The sequence below is a fragment of the Neolamprologus multifasciatus genome, chromosome 12 (genome assembly GCF_963576455.1).
Source record: "Neolamprologus multifasciatus chromosome 12, fNeoMul1.2, whole genome shotgun sequence".
Taxonomy (NCBI): domain Eukaryota; kingdom Metazoa; phylum Chordata; class Actinopteri; order Cichliformes; family Cichlidae; genus Neolamprologus; species Neolamprologus multifasciatus.
The window spans coordinates 29243446-29266920 of NC_140450.1; the positions used below are offsets into that span (position 1 = coordinate 29243446).

General features: G+C 38.6%; 2 protein-coding genes and 1 long non-coding RNA gene across 6 annotated transcripts in view; 2 read left to right on the forward strand and 1 right to left on the reverse strand.

Moving 5' to 3' along the window:
- The window catches only part of LOC146507221 (tetraspanin-4-like), a 547388-nt gene that overhangs the window by 523860 nt on the left and 53 nt on the right, over positions 1 to 23475 (reverse strand). The gene's annotated exons all lie outside the window — the stretch shown is intronic.
- unc5db (unc-5 netrin receptor Db) overlaps positions 1 to 23475 on the forward strand; it is a 284478-nt gene that overhangs the window by 66353 nt on the left and 194650 nt on the right. The gene's annotated exons all lie outside the window — the stretch shown is intronic.
- Positions 1219 to 23441, forward strand: LOC146507229 (uncharacterized). Its single transcript, XR_014877268.1, has 2 exons — positions 1219 to 1554; positions 2129 to 23441. It is a non-coding gene; the product is annotated as an uncharacterized LOC146507229 (long non-coding RNA).

The following is a 23475-nucleotide window of genomic DNA, read 5'->3' on the forward strand; positions in this document are numbered from 1 at the left end:
CGGCTCTTTCTGAAGAGTGATATGACAATGTAGTGCAGAGGTCTGACAGATAGAAGACTTCAAACTCCATCCCCTACTGGGCAGGTGAAACCTTCTAATTGGGGCTACAGCATAGAGGCAGTGTTTGTAGCTCTCCAGAGGCATTTGTACCATCAGCTGAGTGCTGATGGTACAAATGCTACAACAGGACAGGATGACAAGACGGGCGCTGTCCAAGAGTTGTTTGTTAGAAGGATGGTTTAGAACAATGGGTTGGCTCAATTTCTCATCACAGGAAAGTAGCACTAAATTCTTATTCTTGAGGCTACTGATGCTTTGCAGATGTTTCTAATGTTGTTGTTTTTTTCTCTTTCTCCCCTTCTGCTGTACGTTGGGCGATTTGCTGCTCAGGTGAGTAAATCTTCCTCAATATTGCTGTTACATGTCACTATAGTGACACAGACGTTTGGTTATTTACCCTTAATTCAAGGGAAAAGTCTACCGAATTTAGACAGTCTCATGTTATTATGAAACCACTGGATGTGTAGGAAGAAAATTGTTGTTCATCTTGGCAAAGATGACTACTGGACAAAAATGCCACATAAGAAAGTAATGACATTTGAACTAGTGGAATTAACGATTACAGGAGGAGTAGATTTCCCTCATTTTTATTCTGTCACTCAGAAAATATAGTGATGTTTCTTTGATAGCTGTGGATAATAGTTCATGGTGGAAACATGTGGCTCATCAGTGTGAACTCCACTAATACCAGAATGATCACTGATGACCCATCCAGGGTTGGGGTTTAGTTATCATTCAGTATTTTTTACTGAATCTTTTATACCCATAACTTGAAATGTAACACATTTCATATGAAAATGTGAAGATTTAGAATGTAACAAAAGGAAAGCACAGTCCTGTTTGTAGAGGGGTTGCTTTTGACCTTTGTGTCGCTGGCCCCATGTCATTGTTGAATTTACAGTTTGTTTTTTCCAAGTCTATTGCTCTTCCAAGGCTTGGTAATCATGGAACAAAGAATATTTACACATTTCTCAAAATAAAGTCCCTTTTTTCTTTTCTCCAAAACAGAGGGTTGGGGTTAGCATTCATGGTTGGTGGTATCATTGCTGATGACTAAGTTTAAAATTGCCTGCCACCCGACCCCATACTATCCCAATCTCTCCTCATTTCCTGATTGATGAATGGTCATTGTCTATTTCCTTAACTTATACCACTGTGGTCACACAGCAAATTCAAAAGTGTTAAATGTTTTGGTGTTAGTAGTCTTAGAGTTAATTTTACTCTAAGTAGAGTCACATTCTTTTAATGTAACTCTGAGGTGTAAAATGATAGTAGTTAAAATCGAGTGTTAAAAATGAGTGTTTCTATTTCAAATCTGGAGGTGTTACAATGGAAACATTAACTCTTGACCTCTTAACTCTGAACTCCTACAGGGGCTATGACACTAATAGAGTAAATTCACAGACTCCGCCCCCAGCACGGCTCCAATCGAAGCTGAAGTGAAGCCGTTTCAGAACATTTTGCTCTACATATTTGAGTTGTTTGCCATGCTTGGTAAGTCATTTTTTCAAAGATTGTTTCAATTATTGTTATTAGCTTTTACTTCTGTGGCTCTTTGGAGTTGAGACAAAGCTGTGTGAAAGGCATTAGCCGTGTTGCTCGCTGATAGCACCGCTCGCTGTTTTAGCTAGCTGAAAGGTATTGTTTTCGGCAAATACCACAGCCTTGAAAAAAAGCTTGCATGTGAATTTTCGGTTAAATTTTTTGGTCAAATACACCTAAAACAATGTCTAGAATGTGAAATGTTGGTATAATGGTGCTACTTGAAGCCTGAAAACGATCTCCCATAAAAAACGAGCAAACAGCAGTAGCAGATGTCCCGACTGGGTTCTACGTTAGCACTTAGATCCCTCCAGAGTTTTGTGCACACGGTTTAGGTAAAAATGAAAAAGGTTGAGGTTTTACATTTAGTTCAGTACTACCTGTTGTCTGTGTCCTTATCTTTTGGGAAAATACTTTACACAAGTAATGGCTCAAAAAGGATTCCTTTTTCTTCTTTTTTTACTGTGCTGCAATTGATTTGTGCCATTAATTAGTGTCAACTAATTTTTATTCAATCTCCACATAGGATACGCTTGTGAAGACGGAATATGGGGGAGAGCAGAAGTGCGCTGAAGTTCCACAAAGTGATGAATGAAGGACATGCATATTGTATTTTGTATTTATTGAAATAAGTGATGAGAATGCTATTATTTGCATTTACCAGCTCACCTATGTCAGACCTTTTGATAAACGAAATTCTAATGAAAGTGAGAACATGTACACTGTTACATCTTTCAGAAAATGTTTTGAAATTGTGGTGCACAGTTCAGAATAAATGTTTTTCAAAAACCATTGCGTCTTTTTAGTAAATGTTTATTTCCAAAAGAAATTTCTAGAAGTTCAGAACAGTAAAATTCCCGCTTTTTAGAATTAATTAGAAGATAACTCTTACATAGTTAAACTAAAATACTCTTTGAGAGTTAATATATAAACTCTTAACACCAAGTGTTAAATTATCAACTCCAGAGAGATTTGGTGTTTAACACTAAATCAGAGTTAACATACCAACTCTCCAAAAAGAGTTAAATTAACACTCTCTGGTGTGGACCCATATAGACACTTTAATAGTGTTGAAATCAAATCTGACAGTGTTAATTTGGACATGCTGGATTTGCTGTGCAATTGAGGTGAAAATATCTAATTTTTCCTGCAGTAAAGCTCATTGTGGACATTTATAAACACTCCCCGTTGCCACCATGTCCTCCTGTTGTTGCGGCTCACCGCTGTGATACATTGGCCTAATAATCAGTGCCACCAAGTCGACCAAGAATATATCGTTGAGACAGCTGGCAGAGCCTTTGGGAGAATCTGCTTTGTAGTGTTGAGTGCATTACATATTATTGAGAGAGTAGACAACATGCACCTAGAGGCTTGTTGGTTTGCAACGGCACTGTGGAGGCCCTATAAATCTGCAGGTGCAATATTCTTCAGGTTGAATGGGATTTTCTCATTGTTGGCAAGAGTATATTGGATCCTGATCTTAAATTAGAATGAGCAATCTACCATGTGTCCATTCTCTCCGTGAAACTGGAGATTGAAATGTGCACTTTAAGAAAGCTGCAGATGTTGTTTTTCAGTGAAAGGGAAAAATACTGAAGCTTGTAGGTCTGCTGTGAATGTGTGTGTGTGTGTGTGTGTGTGTGTGTGTGTGTGTGTGTGTGTGTGTGTGATTGGTTGGGAGTATATTGTAGCGAGAAGCTAAACTGTCACTACTAACACTGGCACAGGTTTCCGATTACTCTGAGAGAGCAGAGCAGCATATTGGCTTTTTACTGCATTGAGGATTTGGCTCATAGAGACGCTTTGATGAATGTCTTGACACATCTGTGACCATTATTTTAGAACACTCCAGAAAAATCAATAGTGTTTGCTCCGGCTGCCCGAGGCAATGATATCCATGAATGCTTTATTTACCTCTTTATGCCGTGAAGATTTGAAGCGCCATTCAGCGTTGACTAATGAATGAACTGCCCTGCCAAACTCTCTGGCTATGGTGCTCAAGAGAATCACCTCCAAATGTCACTCTCGCTGTCTGCCATTCACATTCCATTCACCCTCCACCTCATCAATAATAGGTAAAGAGGGAGCACAGTGAGGAAGATGTGTGTCCCCGTGCCCCAGTGGGATCCCACAGAGGCCTAGAGGCTGGGATGGTCGCCTGCCTTTTACTCCTGTTTCTCCAAGCTAATGAGGCAGATGTCAGTTAGGCCAAAGGAGCTCCCCTTCAGTGCATTGAGTTTAGAACCAAATCAGGGCGCGTCTCTATAATTGGCACCTGATGTGTCGGATGAGCTCGGTACGCTGACATTCATTACACTTAATAATGCACTCTAGGATCCATGCGCCCCTCTCTAAGCAGCTGTCTGCTCACACCACTAATGCCATTAAGCTTCAAAGTCAGAGTGTCAAGCATTGCTTTTGACACAAGTCCTCTGCAGTGGAGGAGCATGCAAGCACAAGCTATTTGTCCACTAGGCTCTCGTGCCTGCTTGGCTGTCCATCACTCCACTGAACTGGAAAGGGCCATGTTCAGCTGAAGAGTGATTTCCTCCAGTCTCATGTAGATATACTCAGGGTACAGGCACCACTTTGAGAAGAATGTATGACTATGGCTGGCTGTCATGTGGGCAGCATGAAGACAGCCTTATCTGGCTGAACCTCCCTGTCATCAGGTGTGCTGCTAGTGAGCCATGTTGGCTCCTGCTGCCAATCAGAGCCCAGTGGACCAATGTCCCTGCCAGGATGCTGTCGCATATGCCGAATTCTGAACACTCTGCTGGCAATAGTGGACCAGTCTGTCCTCTCCAATCAGGCTTGAGTTCCCCAGTATTGCTGCGTATGCAGGAAGCATGTCTGGGGAGAGCAGAGCTCCTTCAACTCAAGATCACAGGCCGCGGGCTGCTGAAAAAAAAATACACAACCCTCCCGATTTCCTCCCTTCTATGCTTCCCTGGCAGGGCATGCAGAGGCAATAGTGTGATGATAACATTCATTGTCGCACAATTTTCTTTTTTCCTCGCTCCCTCTATGCATAAAGGATGTGGGTGGTTTGCTGTATAGTATAATTCTTAAAGGCATCATTAAAAAAGAAAAAAAAAATAAGAGTTCTCTCTTTGAATATCTTTCATGAATAGCACCCTTTAAAACAATGGGAATTAAATCTTTAGTTGTAAATCAAGAGAGCAGAATTGGAGCTTCTCCCAATGGATCTTTGGGAAGAAGGAAGAAGTTTCTATTACACTACAAACAGGCCTGAAGAAGCAGCATAGAAAAGAGTGCCAGCAGAAGAAATTTCCCCTGGCAAAAATAATAAATATGTTGGGTTATGAATGGGTTAAGGACATTTTTATTCTTTTAACTTTTAGAAGCACCAACTAATTTCATGTGACATTGACATTTACCTACTGCTAATAAAAAAGTCAGTTCCTCTTGTTAGATTTTGAACATTGTAAATAAAAAGGAAATCAATTGCAATGTAACAAAATAATAAGAGAAAAGTGTCCTCAGTGCGTTAGTCTGGTTTCCTTTCCTCGCTGTGATAATGTCCAAATGTGCCCTTTAGAAATACATACATTATGTGCTGCGAATTAAGTATAATTGAAAGCTACAGACTCATTGAGAGATGGGAGACAGTCTGCCTCTTTGTATCCGTATGTCTGAAAGCAGCATGGCTCTACTCTGCAGCTGCATGGCCTGAAACTCTAGACTGTCTGCGGAGTCTGACCAGACACTGACTCATTGTTACCCGAATATCACTCACTGTAGGGGCAGAACTGGTGTTGGCTAAAGGGAAGAATTTACAAAACAGGTGTGCTTCTGTGTTATTGAATATGCATGTTGTAAGCGTTAGCTGTGCTTCTAATAGGAGAGAAGTCAAGCGTAAGTCATTGCAGCCAGCATGCTTCATGGGTAGGCGTGCTGAGATAAGCTACTGACTAAACACTAAGCTTGTTACAGTAGCTCTCGTGCCTCTTACAACCCTGCAGTATTAAGGTGTTTGCTGTTAAGTATGTCATTTACACACTCACATTAAGTCATGTATTTTTTCCTCTTCTGCAAAGTAGTTCATGTATTCCATGCATTGTTTTCAGATTGCCGCAGATTGTATTTATTTATAGCAAAGACTTTCTATACATAGCTTACATGATGTCCACCAGATGCTACAGCTGCTAGCATCTATACACTCATTTGAAGTGTTCTTGGATATTAAGGTGGACACCACCTTTACAGCCTATAGGTAATCAATGGATTGACTTGGTTTTGGAGCCAGCCTCTAGTAGGCATTTACTTTGAGGTTGCCACAGAGTTTAGATCAAAGAATGGACAAACAAATGTAACCACTGCTGAAGTTCTACTGAATTTAAAAGAAAAGGTATTTATTTTTGTGTAAATGTAATTTTAGGTCCTTTATTTTTTTAATTTAAAGTGGAGGAAGAGTTAGGTTGGTTTGATCCCAATGTGATCGCCACCTAGTCGAAAATTAGGTTTACCATTCAGCTTAATTTTGTTGCTAAAATCCTGAAAACAAACGCGAGCAGAGTTTTTCCGTTGTGGGTGTGTCATTACGAGCACCACCTTTTTCAATTAACACAGTCAACTGAATGATTATTAATAAACAAAAAATACTTTAATAGTGTAAGATTTAAAGATACATAAATGTTATGTAAAATGCTATTTTGTTTTTTCACCCCAAAAAATAACATATGGTCAAAGCAGTGCTGTAAAATTAAATGATGATCAATCACATGGCTAGTCTTTGGATGGACTGGTAATAGTTGAACAATGATGCTTTTTTTTATTTGGAAAGGAGCAAGTGATGCAGAAGTGTTAATTCAGCTGAATAGAAAGGCCTTACTTTTCTCTACAAGTCAAACAGAGTGAAATTAGAAGACATCTAATGATGTTCATAATGATGCTTTCAGCTATAACTGTGCTGAATGAATGCGAGACAATAATCATTTCCATTTTCTGATTGGGTAACAATGGTATACAATCACACAGCAGCATTTTTGTTTGATCGGCACCAAGCATTTAAGTTTATAGCAGGGACAAAGACCTGACAGAGACAGATTTTATAGGTTCAATCATAACTAATTTATTTCAATATGGGTCCTTCAGAGGGAAAATGCCTCACATTACAATGATGCATTATGTATTTATACATTTACCAGGGAGAGAGTTAAATGATAGTTGAACGTCTCGTGGCAGTGGGATCGTTGAAAGGAGAGAATTGGATGCGTTTTTGTCTCTGATATTGAACTGCACAATAAAGACTGTCAGCAAATTCTGGGCAAAGTGGAGCAGCTGAGACAAAGGAGACATAAAAGGCGCAGATAATGACTGGTGTTGTTTTATTCATCCGTGGCAACGAATGCTGACCAGTGTTTGTTTGTGTTGAACTCATTGTGTTTGCAGTCAGAGCTATGAATCTGTGAGTGTGTAATTAATTCCCTTCTGACTGCCAGCCAGCATTGCCTTCTGATGTACAGGCAGGGACATCAAGTCTGGTTTACACTGTCAGCACAGCACACTGAACACAACAGTTGTTGTTAAGGTGACTCTATGACCCGTTTGGAAAAAGACCCAATGAAGTCCACTTTTCCAACTTTGCAGCAGTAACTAAGTTTTGCTTCCCTCCGCTCACCGTCTGGTATAACAACAGTGATCACAGTTGTATTCTGCTCAGTTTTCTGTCTGAGGCACCAATGATTTAATCGCCATACTCCCAGTCCATGGAACTGTGAAGAAAGCATCAAAAATGAGATTTTCAGAGCCTTTTCTACATTTACAAAAAACCCAGATATGCAAGATTTCATCCAGGTTCAGTGCTGTACCCAGATGAAATCTTCTATTTCTGAAAACTGGAGCAAAAATACTGTGTCACATTCAGGGACTGTGAGTCAGTACTCATGTCCTTGCAGCAGAGACTGTCCTGAGTTGTTTCAGAGAGAACAAAACCCTCTTGAAAGAGCAGGCAGCGAGAACACTGTCTCTAATGGATAGGGGCTGTGTTGCTTGATGTTGAGCTTAATGAAATATGATGCACACCTGTTTATTTCCTCTTCTGTTTTTCTTTCTTTCTTTCTTTCTTTTTTACCTCCACTGTCTTTTACAGCAGAGACTGTTTATTTAGCAAGAAAAAATGCTGGCATTCCAATTTACTAATCTGAAATGAAGGCTAATGAAGGAATGGGATTGTCCACTCTATAGTCTAAACTCAATAATCATTTGAAAGAGAGAAAAGGCAAAAATCATCACATTTGAGTACTTGGAACCAATGAATAGTTGATATTCTTGTTTGAAAAAATGCCTAAAAAGATTAATTATTTATCAGCCAGCTTTTCCATTAAAAGCCAAGGTGGGAAACTACCCAACTAAGACTGGGCAAGTGGCAAGGTTTGTCCTGTATAGATCGCCAGTCCATCATGGAGCTGATACAGTGAGACAAACAGTCGTTTGCACACACACATCAGCACCATATGGCCAATTTAGAATCATCGCTTGAGAGTAAGACTGTTGTCAAAATAAGAACTTTGATAGGAAGTAGAATATGAACATGGTTTAGGTATTATAAACTAACGAAGACCGAGTCTTTGATTGACAGTTAATCCGGGTGCGGTGTATTGCAAAATTTCCACAGGTTGTGTGATGGAGCAATGAAGACATCAAGTTAATTGGTATTGTATTATTTTTAAGATGACAAAATCTAATTGTTGGCATCTCTGTTGCATTCATACTGGCAGGTAGAATAAGATTTATGTAAGCCTTAACCATATCTGGTTAATCCAGTGGCACAAAACTCCATATTTATTTATTCATTTATTTGTGTTGTGCACTTGACAAAAGACCAAAGGGGTGACACTTGAACACCAAAGATCTTACCAAAACTGCAAAACAGCCACATAGGTCTACCGATTTGTTCACGGATGACACATATTGAAAGCTCAATGACTTATTCATTTGCTATGGATGGTTAGTATTTTTACTGACTGGCTGCACAGGATGAGCTGCCTAGATGAAACAGCCATGCCCTCTGTGTTCTTTTGCCCTCTGTTAAACTTGGCAGCGAGCAGCACTTTCAAGTCTGCTGAATGTGGGTCACACAGCGCTCGGCTTGTGGCCTCTGTGGTCTTGCTCTGCATAAATAACAGCACATCAGTAGCTACTTCAAACAAGCTCCACGGGGCTGAGACAAGGCTTACTGTGCCAAACGTCGGTGTAGACTTTCTTCGGCTCAGTCCACCAAAGGCTTGTTTTTGGACACCTATGGAATTACTAAATTGCCGGCCACAAACTCAGCCTGGGTGATGGAAAACTTCAATTATATCTGAACTCGTCACTGGGGATGATGCTGCTCTAATTACACCTACATCGAAATGTTTACATAGTTGCATAGGTTGGATTTTCAGCTGGAGTGCATCAAGTAAACTGCATTTCTGCTTTGACCGCATCCCCTCTGTTAAAGCTGAACCCTGTCTTGCTCTTCATGTCTCTGGAGCTTCTCAGCAGCTTCTCTGTGGAAGATAATGAGGCCACTAGTGGAGCGGTAATGTTAAATAAGTCCGATCCTCTTGGGGCTCTTGCTAAGTGTCAGTGAAATCAAATAAAAGCTTTTGCAAAGCCGTCTATGACAGAAAGAGTTGAGCCTATTTTGTAAAGATCTTTCAAAGCCCCTCTGCCATGGCTGGAAATATCCTATTTGTCTCTTAAACTGCCTTAAGAAAAGAAAAAATAGCAAACTGTTTCAGACACAGAATGTTCATCACAGCATGTCTGTCACTCTTTATGGCTCCAAGCACAAAGTTGACCTAGTGTGAAGGTCAAAAATGACATGTTTGAGATGGAAATGTTGCACAGAAAGTTTAGTGTGGACAGTACATGCTGTGAAAGCAAAGAAGCACGAAAAGCAGAAGTCTAATTCAACATCACGTTTAGCTCAGTACCCATCACCACTGTGTTTCTTTTCCTTAGAAACACAGTGGTGATGCAGAAACCTGTTCACTCCAATATTATTACGTTCTCAATTAACAGGCACAGCTGTTTAAAATTTACTGAAGCGAATTATTAATGACTTTCTGTGCATGCTAAATAAAATATTTAGCTACACTCAAATGCGTTTGGCCTAGAGATAATTTAAAGTAGGGTTTTGCTTCTGTTAGAAATGTAGTGTGAAATGTAGCACAGAAACAGCTCAGGAACCAAAATCCGAATTCCTTTGAAACATAGATGATGGATAAATACTTTCAGAACATATCAGTCATACTATAGTAATATACACAAATCAGCTTCAGCCTTAAGCCCTTAACATCGAACAGGGAAATTGCATACTGTGTTGATCGTGATCGTGCTGTTGCAATGCAATTTTTTGCTGGGAAAGTTGTGTTATTTTGCCATAGGAGCCATAAATAGTGGCAGTGGCCTCCCTCTGCAGGACACATGTTCTTCCAACTACTAAAAACTGCTCTGTAGCAGTTTAAGGAACACTACGATGAGCACAAGGTGTTTAGCCAGCCTCAAAATTCCCAGGATCCTAATCCTATCAAGCATTAGTGAGATTCATCACAACAACACCCTGAAGTGGCACAAGGAAAATAAATTTTTACAGTAAGAATTGGATTTGCCTAAGAGCTTTGAGACCTAGATTGGGTCAATTCAACAAGTTTAAACTTTCAGCTCCCGTTCCAAACACTTATGATCAGCATCAGGCTGTGCTGGGATTTTGGTTTAATGGCAAAACCATGCTGCGTTCTCTAAAGAAGTTTTTTCACCTTTGGTGTGCTGTAATAATGTCAGCTACACCTGCTGATAATTGATTTCTCTAGCTGTGAGTATAGCCGCCTGCTATTCATTTTTTGTTTTTTTATGAGTGACAGCCAATCAGAAAAAAGAAGAAAATAGCTCATCTCAGTTCAGGAACTGACGCACTACAGCAAACCTCAGAGTACAATTTTTTTTTAAAGTTATTTGATCTGTAATGCGCTGATGAAATGCTGCTCTAGTGGAGTCCAAGAATAAAAATATGAAGCTGTAAATTCACATAATAGGTCCCCATGAAACACCCAGCAACTATAATGGTAGTTAAGTTGGCCATGATTTACTTACCAGAACAGAGAAAATAAAGACATATTCTGGCATAATTGTTTTACGCTCAGTTATTAGCGGAACTATTGTTCGCTTTGTTGTTACAGGGTTACAGTGAAAAGAAATGAATGAAAATTTGTATGAAATAATAAAAACTGTCAGGATCTTAAGGAGACAATATTTGCACAATGTTGTGTTAGAATGCCTCTAACACCTGTGATACTAGTAGCCATGTGAAAGTTGTAAACCGGGAACGGATAAGATGATCGGTTTTGTCAGCACGGAAGTGTCAAAACTGCAGATCAGCAAGTGGCCACCAATAAAAAATAAAACAATTTAACAGCATTCATTTTTTTTGTGGCAACAGTTATGGCCTCTAGAAACAGTGTCTCATTCATATAACACCTGTAGGGTGGTTACATTTTTTCTGAATCACCCATCTAGATTAGTCTCAGAGTTAGGTGTGTTGCCCAGCTGGGTTCTAGTTCAAGTCAGACATCTGGACCTGCCTATTTGTTTGTAATCTTGGTGCCTTTTGGAGCATTTTTCTAAAAGGATCTGAAAATAGACAGACACTACTGTGAGGTACAGACCTTCCAAGAAGGTGCTTCAGCATTTTCATAATTGTAGTCTTGAAGTCTATTTTTCTGTTATCATATACTTGCACCGATTGTCTCTTCAATTCACAGCTTTATGAAACATCCTGTTAACTGGAACCCCTTATAAATAGGTTTTATATATATGTCTCTTTATAAGTCTCTCTCTCTCATCTATCTAGCTATCTGTGTAGTTACTACTTTTGGAATTGTGGGTTCTGCATGTCAAAAAATATTTCATCTACAGTTTTTGACAGATAAAAATATAAAAAGAAGCTTGCCTGTTTTCTGCTCTCAGATGCACTCTCAGACACTCTTTACCAGACTTCACTCTGTGTCTGTCAATCAATTCTGTGCTGAGTCGGCTCTACTCCTCAGAGAGTGATCCACAGATCCATGTGAGGGATCAGGGCATTCAGACCCCCCTTTCCTTTCTCTATGTCAGCTTTTCTTTCTTACTTTGCATCTGATGCAGGAGCAGCATTTAAGCAGGCGGGCTGCCCCTTTGAAACAGCATCTTTCAGCGCAGCTGCCTGGTTGATAGGGTTTGAACTCAGCTGCTGGGACCGAGTTCAGAGAACAGCCAAGGTCAGATGTGCAAGTATTCGCTTGCACATGGCAACACACAATCACACACACACGCACACAGTAGACACACATTTTCCACTCTTAATTAGCATTAATCACTGGACCTTTTGTAAATGCTGCTGGCTGCCAATTATCAATGATTACGCACTATTAGCTGCTGGGAAGGTGACGAGGGTCAAGGCTGGCCCTTTCACTGGACATTATTCCGTAGAAGTCTGAGTGGTAACAGCAAAGAAAAGAACTTTCCCTTCATGTTTATGATAATGACCATTTAGCTGGAAATGTGCCACCAGCAGTAATGTCTCCGAGCCACAGCAGCATGAACCATGTGGACGTGACTCTGTCAGGTTTTGTTCGATCGCTCATGAGGAAAACATCATCTGAGTAAAATAAAATCCTTAAAAAGTGGAAAAAGTTAGCTTATTAATCATAATCATAGAATTGACTTATAAAGCCCAATTATAATTTCATTAATCAAATGTGCATTTAAATGATACATTAGGAAACATTCACATTATTCAATATTATTATTCAGTGCCATTTATCTCCCTGTTCTTTCTATTTTGCAATGTAAATATTTCATTGCATTTCTATACTTCCATATATCCATAAGGACAAACACATCTATTCATATATATTCACATAAACAATTAATAAAAAAATAATCATTCTGACAGAGGAAGGGGAAATAGTGTATGACAAACTGGATACCGCAATCGAAGACAGAACCTGTCTTTTAATCAAAGTTTCTTACACGAGTCAAAAAGCTTTCCTGTTTCCTACCTTAGTTCATGCAAAAATAAGGATCACTTATTTGCAGGAAAGTGCCTGTACATGCGACTTACTAAATGCATTCTGTGTTAAGTTACTCTTTCCAGATAAGACTGCAAGACAGCAGTGCGATACCTAAAAATTAAATGCGAGCGACCCACCGGGAAGCAGCAGGAGCTTTGATTGGCCAACTGTTGCTGTTCTTGCATGCTGCTTCCCCCTTCTGCTGTGCTTAAAAACAGGCAACATGAGTCAAAGTGAGGGTCAGAGCTTAGCAGCTGGCCAGTAATATTACCTTAGAAAAAGACTCATTCACATATTAAATGACTCAATTTAACTAAAAGATCCTGTTAGAGTAGTAAACGTTTTACATTACTCAAGTTTTTCTTCCGTTAACTCACAAATATGCACATATCAAGCTGCAATCATTTTTCCAATGTGAACATGCTAGGTAACCTATAGATGCAAACTAACATTAAAGTCATATTTTTTCAAATAGGACTGGGAACAATGATTTATTGGTATCTGAATCTTTCTGGTTTTCCGTTTATAGTGCAAGTAATGGTAACTCCTAATATCTGAGCAGGCTTTGCAGGAAAATATTCCACATAAAGATCAACAAAACCTAATGCAATTCCCAAAATGCAACCATGAAACAATCAGACCAATTGACAGTTATGGTCTGATTATACTTTTTAATTGTTTTTTTTTTTTTTTTAAATTTAAAGTACTTATTTATGTTGATAATAATGGATGATGCAACTTGCTGGGGTGGGTGGCCACCTGACCCTGGCTCACAAATTGAGTTTATCCGAATACTCTCCAAACCTGAGCCAAGGAAGTAACATGTTTGCAACAAACATTTGTACAAAAATAAATTCTTCCATGACTGGAACTTAGTATTATTTTCTTTTTGTTATGAACTTGTGCTCCACTTTTGGAGAGTGAAATTCTAGTATATGTTTTATTCTGTAATTAATTTCCGTGGATTTGTCTTGCTAAAACCAACATGGTGGTCACCAAACCCCAGATTTGGACTGCAGGCAGACCAGTAGCCTCTGCCCTCTGTCTAATTAGTTGTGAAATGTTCCTCCAGCCGTTTCGTGTCAGTACCACTTACTTTTCCAGCCTTTTGTTACCCTGTCCCAGCTTTTTGTGATTTTTGTTGTTGCCATCAAACTCAAAATGATTGTATTTTCTTTCTTTAAAATGTCAATTTTCATAGTTTAAACATCTGTTTTCTATGTTCTATTGTGGGTAAAATATGGGTTTATGAAATTCGCAAATCATTTAATTCTGTTTATTTACATTTTACATAACATCCTAACATTTTTGGAACTCCACTTATAGTTTCCCTCGTTTGTTGGATAAGTTTAGGACCAAAGCTAATTGGTTGGGGTTTGAAAAAAATCATGGCTTTTTTACATGCTAAATGGATGATTTAAAACTTTCGTTTTTGTATATATAAGCATGCACTTTATATGTATTGTTCACACGGCCCCTAGAGGTAATCTAACTTTGTAATGCTTGTGATAAACAACTTTTGGGCTGTGTTTTTGCATGAGGACAGACAGTTACTATCCCTGTGCCTATATACTACAAGGTAATTCTTCCTGAATATTGTATGATAGGGGGCCCCATCGGTAAATGATAAATGGACTGGTTCTTATACAGCGCTTTTCTACTCTGTCCGAGCACTCAAAGCACTTTATACAGCTAATTCATTCACCCAATCACACCCATTCACACAAGCACTTCTAAACTTAAGTGCTAAGTAGCTAACATTCATACACATTCACACTCCGATGGATGCATCGGAGAGCAACATGGGGTTAGTATCTTGCCCAAGGATATTTGGCATGCAGACTGGAGCAGCCTGAACCACCGACCTTCTGGTTAGTGGCTGATCCGCTCTGCCACCTGAGCTACAGCCACCCCATCGGTGTGATGGTTAGCACAAGAAGGTCCTGGGTTCAAATCCATTATCTGGCTGGACCTCTCTGTGGGTTCTCTTCACGGTTGGGGTTAGTGGGCTTAGGTTAATTTGTGATTCTAAACTGCCTGTCTGTGTGAATGATTGGGTCTCTCTGTGTGTCAGACTGGTGACCAGTTCAAGGTGTAGCCTGCCCTGAACTGGACAAGGCAAATAGATGTACACATAATGTATGTTCACACTTACTACATAACCACTGCACATTTACTTTATATATGTGAGATACCTTTCTATATAAAAGGATTATATATAAATATAATACTTGAGATATATATATATATATATATATATATGCCTTTAGGGCTACTGGACCAATTAAAGTAGGCTTTTTTTGGAGTTAGACAGACAAACATAGAAACCAATGGCAGCTCAGGAAGACATACCTTCATCCAACAAGATGTAGGGGCTGATTCCTGAGTATAGAAGGGAGCTGTCAGTCATTGCTTCTCTTTCTGTTCTGAGTTGAATTATGTCTCTCCCAAGCAATATGCCAATTCAGCCTTGCCAGACTACAATGAGCAAAGTGAATGTTGCGGACTGGCGTTGCCAGGCGACTGTAATATTTGCTTTCTTCGTGTGCTCGGTTTTCCTCAACCTTCCTTATGTACTTGGTCTTCAGTTAGGGATTTCCAATGGTGAGAAAGTGCTGAGAGTGGAGGTAGTTGGGAACAGGAATAACTCCCTTCTGTAACACACACGTCCAAGATTCCTCCCTGTATCCCTCTATGATTTTTTTTTTTTTACCACTGGTTAAAATAGGAAGTCTATACAGAAACAGCAGCTTTCATTCTGTGGGCCTGTGATCAAAACTTGACATTTGCTGTTGATGTTTCAGATAGCTGAATTATGCTCTGCTGTCAAACTGTGTTGCAGCTGTGCTGGAAATATCTTGACATCTCATTTACATTTGGCAAAAATAAGAGAACTCAGCCTGCACACAACAAAGTGGACCGGGAACCACAGCATAGCATTTTTATAAGATGCAGCCATGTTTTTGGGTGACTTTTCTTTTCTTTCTTTCTTTTTTTTAATATTGGAAGTTATTACATCTTCAACTGGCTTTTTTGAATGACATGAAAAGGGTAACAACCCAATCACAGTGGCACACATTTTTAGTAATGAGCTTAAAAACATTTGCTTATCATCTTAACTGCTGAATAAAGATAGAGCTGTGCCCCCGGTTAAAAATGCAGCAACGAGCTATGGAGGAAGGAGAAAGGATTTTTTAAAAATGGAAGCACAAGGCAAAAGCAGGATTTGAAACTCATTTGCATTGCACAATTGATTTCTTGCAACTACCCTGTCCACAATGTCAGTCATTCCCTCTTGTCAGTTTTAATTAAATCCCTGACTGAGTTCTGTTCGAATTTCTGATTTGAAGCTGCAGTCAATAGCAGAAAAGTGTCCAAAGATTGTGCCCCGTTCACTAAATCAATTCCAACAGTACTTCCAGGCCCATGCCTCTGCAGAGGGAGTCGGCTACACAATGGGTGTCAGAGGAGATAATATCTACCCGCTTGTAACCGTTCTATCCCTACTGGGGCGAACACTTCACCACCACAGGCCTATCAGTTCTCCTTCCTCCCCCTGCCTCCTCATGATATGATCTCATTTTACTAAATTATAATGTGATGCTGCTCATAATGGATGCTAATGAAGATCAAATTATCCACACTTTAATGAATATGGAAGCACATTACCTATATACACTACAAGATAATTCCTCCTACATGCATGCATACATGCACGTGGCTGCAGTGCACATGATGCATTCACACCTTTTACATAAGCATAATACACGCACCTTAATATTAAAATGTACATTGCACATGCATGCATATTTATTGTTCACATAAAAACTGAATAAATTAGTTTAAGGCCAAATGGCTTGTAATTATATATTCCACAGGAAAGATGCATACTAATCTTTGGTGGTGATGCATGAAATATATGAGGTTTTCCCAGACAAAGCGGCTGGGTAGCCTATATGAACAGGACCCACCAAGGACCCAGGTGCCTTCTTCCACTCATTACACCTCACCTCCGGTAGGCTCTGTGTTGCATTTTTAATGAAACAGAGAGGGTGCAACAGCTTTCATTTCACATCTCACATTCCTTCACGCAGCAAAGTCATCTGTCAGAGATGATAAACTCCAATTTAGCGAGAGGTCATGTGAAATATTAACAAGGGCCTCCAGCAAACCACCCCAATCAATTCCAAACTGATATTTTCATAAATCAATGTAATGGGGCTGAAAGAGAAAATGCTTCTTTGCAGTGAGATAGACAGGCATATTGAGTTTTTGGAGCATATTAAGATTTCACTTTTATTTTGGCTAGTTCTTTAAAATCACAGAAGAAAACCCCCCAGAAGTTTCTGATTTACTTCCAGATGTAACATTGCATTGATCTCTACTACTGCAGGTTTTCTTGACTTGATTGAGACATCCACTACTGAATGTACCACTGTACTGTCTGTGATCTCTTTAGCTTAATTCTGCTGTTCAGATGAGCCTATTTATCTTTTAAAAGGAAGGAAAAGTAGAATCTTTCTGTTTGAAATTATAAATGAATTTATAAGTAAATTGTATAAAACCCTTGATTGATTCAATATGCTTACATTTATGTGACTCTTTTCTGTGCGTTTGAGCTGATACGAAAAACAAATACAAAACAGATTTTAAACTAAATGGCAAAAGAACAACTTCATTCTTCTTTAGCCTGTCCTGACTGAATCAGGAAGTGTTCCAGTGGCTAAATGGGCTTCATGTAAGTTACTGATCCTGAAAGTTCTAAACTACATAAAATATCTATTGAAGATGCCCGCGATAGAGTAGTCAGGTTTACACCCCTTGCTTACATAGGTTTAATCCCAATGGCCCTGAAAAGCTGCATGCTTCCTAGACTATGAAACAGCATGCTCAAATTACTGCCGTGCAGTGGAAACAACAAGTGAAAAAATCAAGCATTAATGCATGAAATGTGTCTGCACTTGTTCTGAGTCAGTGATTGTGTGAGTACAAGGCTGAAGCACCTTGAGTTTTTCTCTGCAGCATAAGGCAGAGTGTTAAATAAGATTTATCAGAGCTGCCTCGGCTTGGGTTTTAGAGGCCATTTCCCATGAATCCCACTGTGGGCCCTCTGTGGCCCACATCAGCCAACTTGTAAATAAATCAGCCAAACCGTATGGCTCTCGTCTTTTGAGATTCAATTTACCTCATGACCACTGAACCGCTGTGCGCTTCTCTCACATCAGGAGACAAGAGCAAGCTGGACAGTTAGAATTTAAAGAGAGGGAAGGGGGTGAGTTGGTGAGGCAGGCTCATGCATAGTGAGTCTTGAGTTTGACAAGTTCCAGCATCCGCCTCCACTCTCTGTTTGACAGGGGAAATGAGTTGGAATTGGAGCTTTGTCAGGCAGTCACACTTGGTAATTAGTTTCTGGCCTTTCAATTGAAATGTGCCAGGAGACAGCGCAGGTAACACTTAAGGCATTTGCCATCACTGAAAGAGTGATCAAAGCCATTCAGTCAGCTCCACATGTTCCATTCAGAAGGGGTTGTAGACAGGAGTTTTTTAATACCCACAGTGACTGAGCAATATGGCCCCTGCTGTTTTTTTTAGTGTAATAATTAAACTGAATTTGTTTACATGTGCTTACTAAGTCATGCATCGTGTTCATAAACCTTTTTATGTTTAATTAGAGCTGTTTGCTTGCCGTTGTATTTTTCAGTCAACACAGAAGCTGTGTTAGTGGTTACCATGGGCATTGAGATAAAAGAATACATCAGGATTTTGCATTGCATGCCTGTAACAATCTTAAAAAGATCCAATTCAATACACCAGAACCAGAAATATCTCATTCCTTGCATTCTTGCTCTTGCAGTTCCTTAAATTCAATGTAACTGTCACCATTTAGTGAAACATTTGAGTGTGACATGCTGGTAGTTGCTAATGTAGCCTAGAGCCTTTACCCTCAAGGAGGGCTGCAGCTTTCTGAATTATCTCACTCCCCAGATTTACTTCACCTGAGCCTTTTTTCCACCATACACAGCAACAATTCCATAAAACCTATACACAAACTTTCTATTCAGCAATTCTCACATCAGTAAGAGAAATGTCACAGTTGGGGATGCAGAGTCATACTGCTCTCATAATACTAGTTTTCATTGTATACACATAACATGTACATAAGGCTGGTTCAGTGAAAATCAGGCACATTGAATCCTGCACATCTTTTCTTTTCATTTGCCTTTTATATTCATTAACTTGCACCACACATACTTTTATTAAAAATGTCCCCACTTTCAATTATATTAAATCATTTGTTCATTCAAAGAATGAAATTCCATTAAAGTAACTGTAAATGATGTTCCCTTTGTTAATGTCCATGTTGTTAATCTCTCCTGCAAAGCTGTAATTCGCTTGTTTTTGTAACACCTGCAGATACACCTATTAGTTGACATAGTTAACTGTCACTGTCATTGTGACAGTTAAAACTTAACTGTCACAATGAATAAAGCCATCCTGGAACAAACAGTCGGGCATTTTGGAAAACTTTAGAACTTTAAAGCTTCTTTAGATTTATTGATGCGTGCCAGTGCAAACTGGATTTGGTGTAAAAAAAAAAGTACTGTGAGCATTTACAAAGAGAGCGCAGTGAAAAGATTGCACTTATTTTTTGCATTTCATATGTTTGCATTCATTGCTGCGAGATATTTGTAGCAGCGGGTGCTAGAAGAATGAGACATTTCTCCACGAATAAAGGTGCACTTAAAGGATATAGATTACCAAGCCACCTACTTCTATTTGCTCAGTGAACTCAGAGATGAGTTCAGTACATTGAGCTTGGAACCTCAAACCAAAAGGAGTCATCCAATACCAGTGGCAGCAAAACTTCTTGTAACTCTTCAATTTTTGGTGTCAGGCTCTTTCAACAAATCGTGGTTCAGTGACAGGAATTACACAGCTTTATCCTTAAAAGTAAAATGCCCTTTGTTGGACATTAGCTTTAAAATCATACCTTTCATTAATAAAGTTTTGTTACATTCAAATTAAACTGCTATAGTTTCAGCACCATGGACAGCGCACAAGGTGCTCTGTGCTATAACATAGAACAGTTTTTGACAGACTTACACAAATTCAGCTGTACATGTAAGATATGTACAATATGTAAGATATATATCAGACATACACACACACAGAAATAAACTTTTATTAATCAGGCATTTGTGTTTTGTTTTCTCAGTTGAAGTTTTCTTCAATACAACAATGCTATAGAATGGACTGCCATCATATTGTCTCATGGCTTACAAACCTAGACTGGAGCTTGAGAATTACTAAAGCCCGTTTTGATTAAAATGACTCTTTCTGCCGGACAGGCACTTTAGGCCTACATTTAACATACATGTAAATGACCTGTATTTATATGCTTTTCTGATTACAGTTAAAAGAGGCTCCTGTCCTGTCATTGCATTGACTCTTAAATTGTGACCTTGTTCTAAACTGTGTGGGGTTTTTGGCATGTTATATTGAAAGTAACTGACTGCTCCTGTGTTTAGAAAGCAGCACAATTTTTGTAAATCACGTGGAAAACTAAACACACGCGGAATTTGGGGATTGCGCTTACACACTATTTTGCCATTTTTTGGTAAATCTGGCCCATAGATTATTGCTGTTAGAAATTAAAAAAAAAACATTACAAATATCCATTTCACTATAAAGGGTCTACATTTAAAAAAGAAGAAAGCTTTTTAGCATAAAGATTAGATAAAAAGTTCCTTCTATGTCAAAGTTCCTCTTCAAAGTATGTATTTCCTACAGTATGTGTTTAATTTATACAAAGAAAAGTAGAAGCTGTTTTTTTTTTTAATTTAAACTGTTTTCATAGTTCAGTGTTGTGATATACCAGAGTGTTGCTTTCACAGCTAAAACAAATCTTCAAATCACAATTTTTTTTTCATGTTTCTTTCTTTCTTTAATTTTGAAATGCTGTAGCTTGGATTATGCTGGTAGATGTATTTTTGACAGAGCTAAGCTATGTTCTTCTTCCAGTTATTTTTTCATTCATGCTAAGCTGACAGACAGATCAGCCAGTGGGTGGTGGTGATCTTCTTGCCTCTCCCCAAGAACGCTATTACAATAGTTTTCATTTGTTGACAAATCAGAATAAGCCTGGCATGGTTCATATTTTTGAATACACTTAATTTTATACATCTTTGTTATTTTGTCCTGAGATTAATCCTGATGTTATGTATATTTTTGAAGAATCAAAAAAATGACACCTACTGCAGTTCAGTTATGTTGCAGTTGTTTCCGAGAACATGTAAAGAGTCTTTTCATCCACAAATTTGTTGGAGTTCACACAGTCACAGTCAAATCCACGTAAACTGTGGCCCAGTGTAACAAAATCATAGCGACTCAGTGCAAATTCATGGCAACACTAATATGTTCTGATTACACATTTTCTTTGGCTTTGATACGCTAAAAAATCTGCCTTCTCTGAACAATATTTAAGGTCTTTGATTATCACTTGAGAAAATAAAAGTAACCCTAACCCTAATTTAACTGCAGTTGGATTGTTCTTCAAATGTTTTGACAAGTCAGAAGACGACAGATTAAGTCTTTGATTATCTGTTTTAGAATTATATAAAAATGCATTTCTTTTTAAGAACAGGTGGCAGTTTTTTCATCATAGTATTTTATTTTATTATTAATACACCTATTTTTGTATTTCATAGCGATATCTTTTACTTCATAATATCATCTTTTAGTTCATTATTCTTTTATAGTGGCCCTTTATCATTTCTAATAAGATGTTTTATTTCATAATGCACTGTTATTTTGTGACATTTTTCATCAGTAATAATTTATTCCATGATAACACCATGTCCTTATGTACTTTTTTCATTCTTACCTTTTTCATAATGTCACTTTTTATTTTGTTACTTTTGTGTTGCTGTTGTTTCTTTCTATTTCACGATGACACCATCTGTCTCATTCTTGTGAGTGTGATTTTGCAGGAGTGCCTTAAGAGAATTTGTTCAGATTTGGTACAAAAACTCAGTTGGACTCAAGAATGAACTGATTTGAATTGACTAGTCATATTGAACTTGCGAAATACATTTTTGGCCATAACTCCAGATTTCACACCGATGTGTATAGGAATAAAGTGACAACATTTATTATTATATTATATAACATAATATTCCAAATGTTAAAGGTCAATTTTGAAAAACATCAATTTAGATTTATTCGGTGTAGAGCGCTTGGTGCAGTTCAGGGTTTTATACCTGCAGTGAGTTTGCATGAGCTCTGCACCATTTCTTTTTTCCTTATTCATGTGATGTGTTAATCAACACCTAACTGTGCTGCTGATGGCAGCTAAATTTCCACCAGCTACACAGAGCTATAAAGCCTGAGTAAGAAGGATGATTGAAAAGGCTCATAGACTGAAAACAACACCTGAATGCACCTTAATGGGGGAATTTCGCTCCATGTCTAGTGGTGATCATCTAGGATTTCACAGGTTTTCATCTATCAATTTGTTGATGCAGAAAAAATGTTGAACCTGAATAATGGAGATTCTGTGACAATAGGCATATGCTTGAGCAGTGCATTTCTGGCTGCCTTTTCAACCCATTGTATGGTGTGTGATGTGCTATTTTGTGTATTAATTCCTATTGCTCTTTTTAGGTGTGTGCTGTGTGTATAGGGAATTTGTAAATATTGACTTACTTGCACTGTACAAATGTTGCAAAGTCATCATGAGTAAATATGTTCTCAGATAACATCTTTTGACAGCTGATCCTCCCATACTTTTCCTGCATGAGATTATTTTTGTCTGACATAGAAGACACAATACCGTATTTTTTGGACCATAAGGCGCACCACATTTTAAGGCGCACTGTCGATGAAGGGATCTGTGTTCATACGTAAGGCGCACCCGATTAAGGCGCATTAAGCGAAACAAAACAGTGAGATAAATCAAACTTTACTGAACTCATTCTTCTTGCTTCCTCCACTTCTGTACCATTGATTCATTAATGCTGAATTCTCCTGCAGCTGCTCTATTCCCATGTTATTGCAGTATATTAATAACTAACCTCATATTGTGGATGGATTATCTCAGTTGTTCTCCTGACTGAAGTTTGGTCCGTTTACAGCATCTTGCCATGCGATTGCATTTGTCCCTAACCATCGGGAACCCGCACATTAACTTTTATCAAGTGGAAAACAGTTAGCGTTCATCCTCCTGCTTCACTGTGTTTATGTTATGCTAACATAGCTGTGCTGCTAGCGATAACATAGCACATCATTATATTCCAGCTAGCCCAAACTACAAAGGTCTCTGCTGTTTAGCTTTCTGTCTTCATTTATGTTGGAAGTGATAGCAGAGCTGTACGTTTTAATTTTTTCAGAAATCTCTGTCTTTTTTCAGAACATGGTATATCATGTTTAGGTGGAAACTAGCGAGCTAACTTCCTGCTAACTTCTAACTCGGTTAAATTTAATAAATTCTGTTTTCATGGATGCCTGGATGTTAAACTTAATTGTTACACCAGGTAAAGCAGCAACGCTGATCATTTTATTAGAGATGAAAGAATTTAGACAGTTTTTAACTCTCAGTGATGTTGCAGTGTTCATTTGATTTTGGGACCTGAAGCGGACACAGTTTTGGACCCAGATTACTCCACAAGACTCCTGACTATGGTAGCTGTAATGCTTCGACAATCCATCAAGCGGTGCGGCTTCGTAGCTTACCAAAGTTGTACTAAAACATTTTTTGACAGATTTTTGAGCGCCGCGTACCACATAAAATCGGTTAGAGGTCAGTAAGCACAAC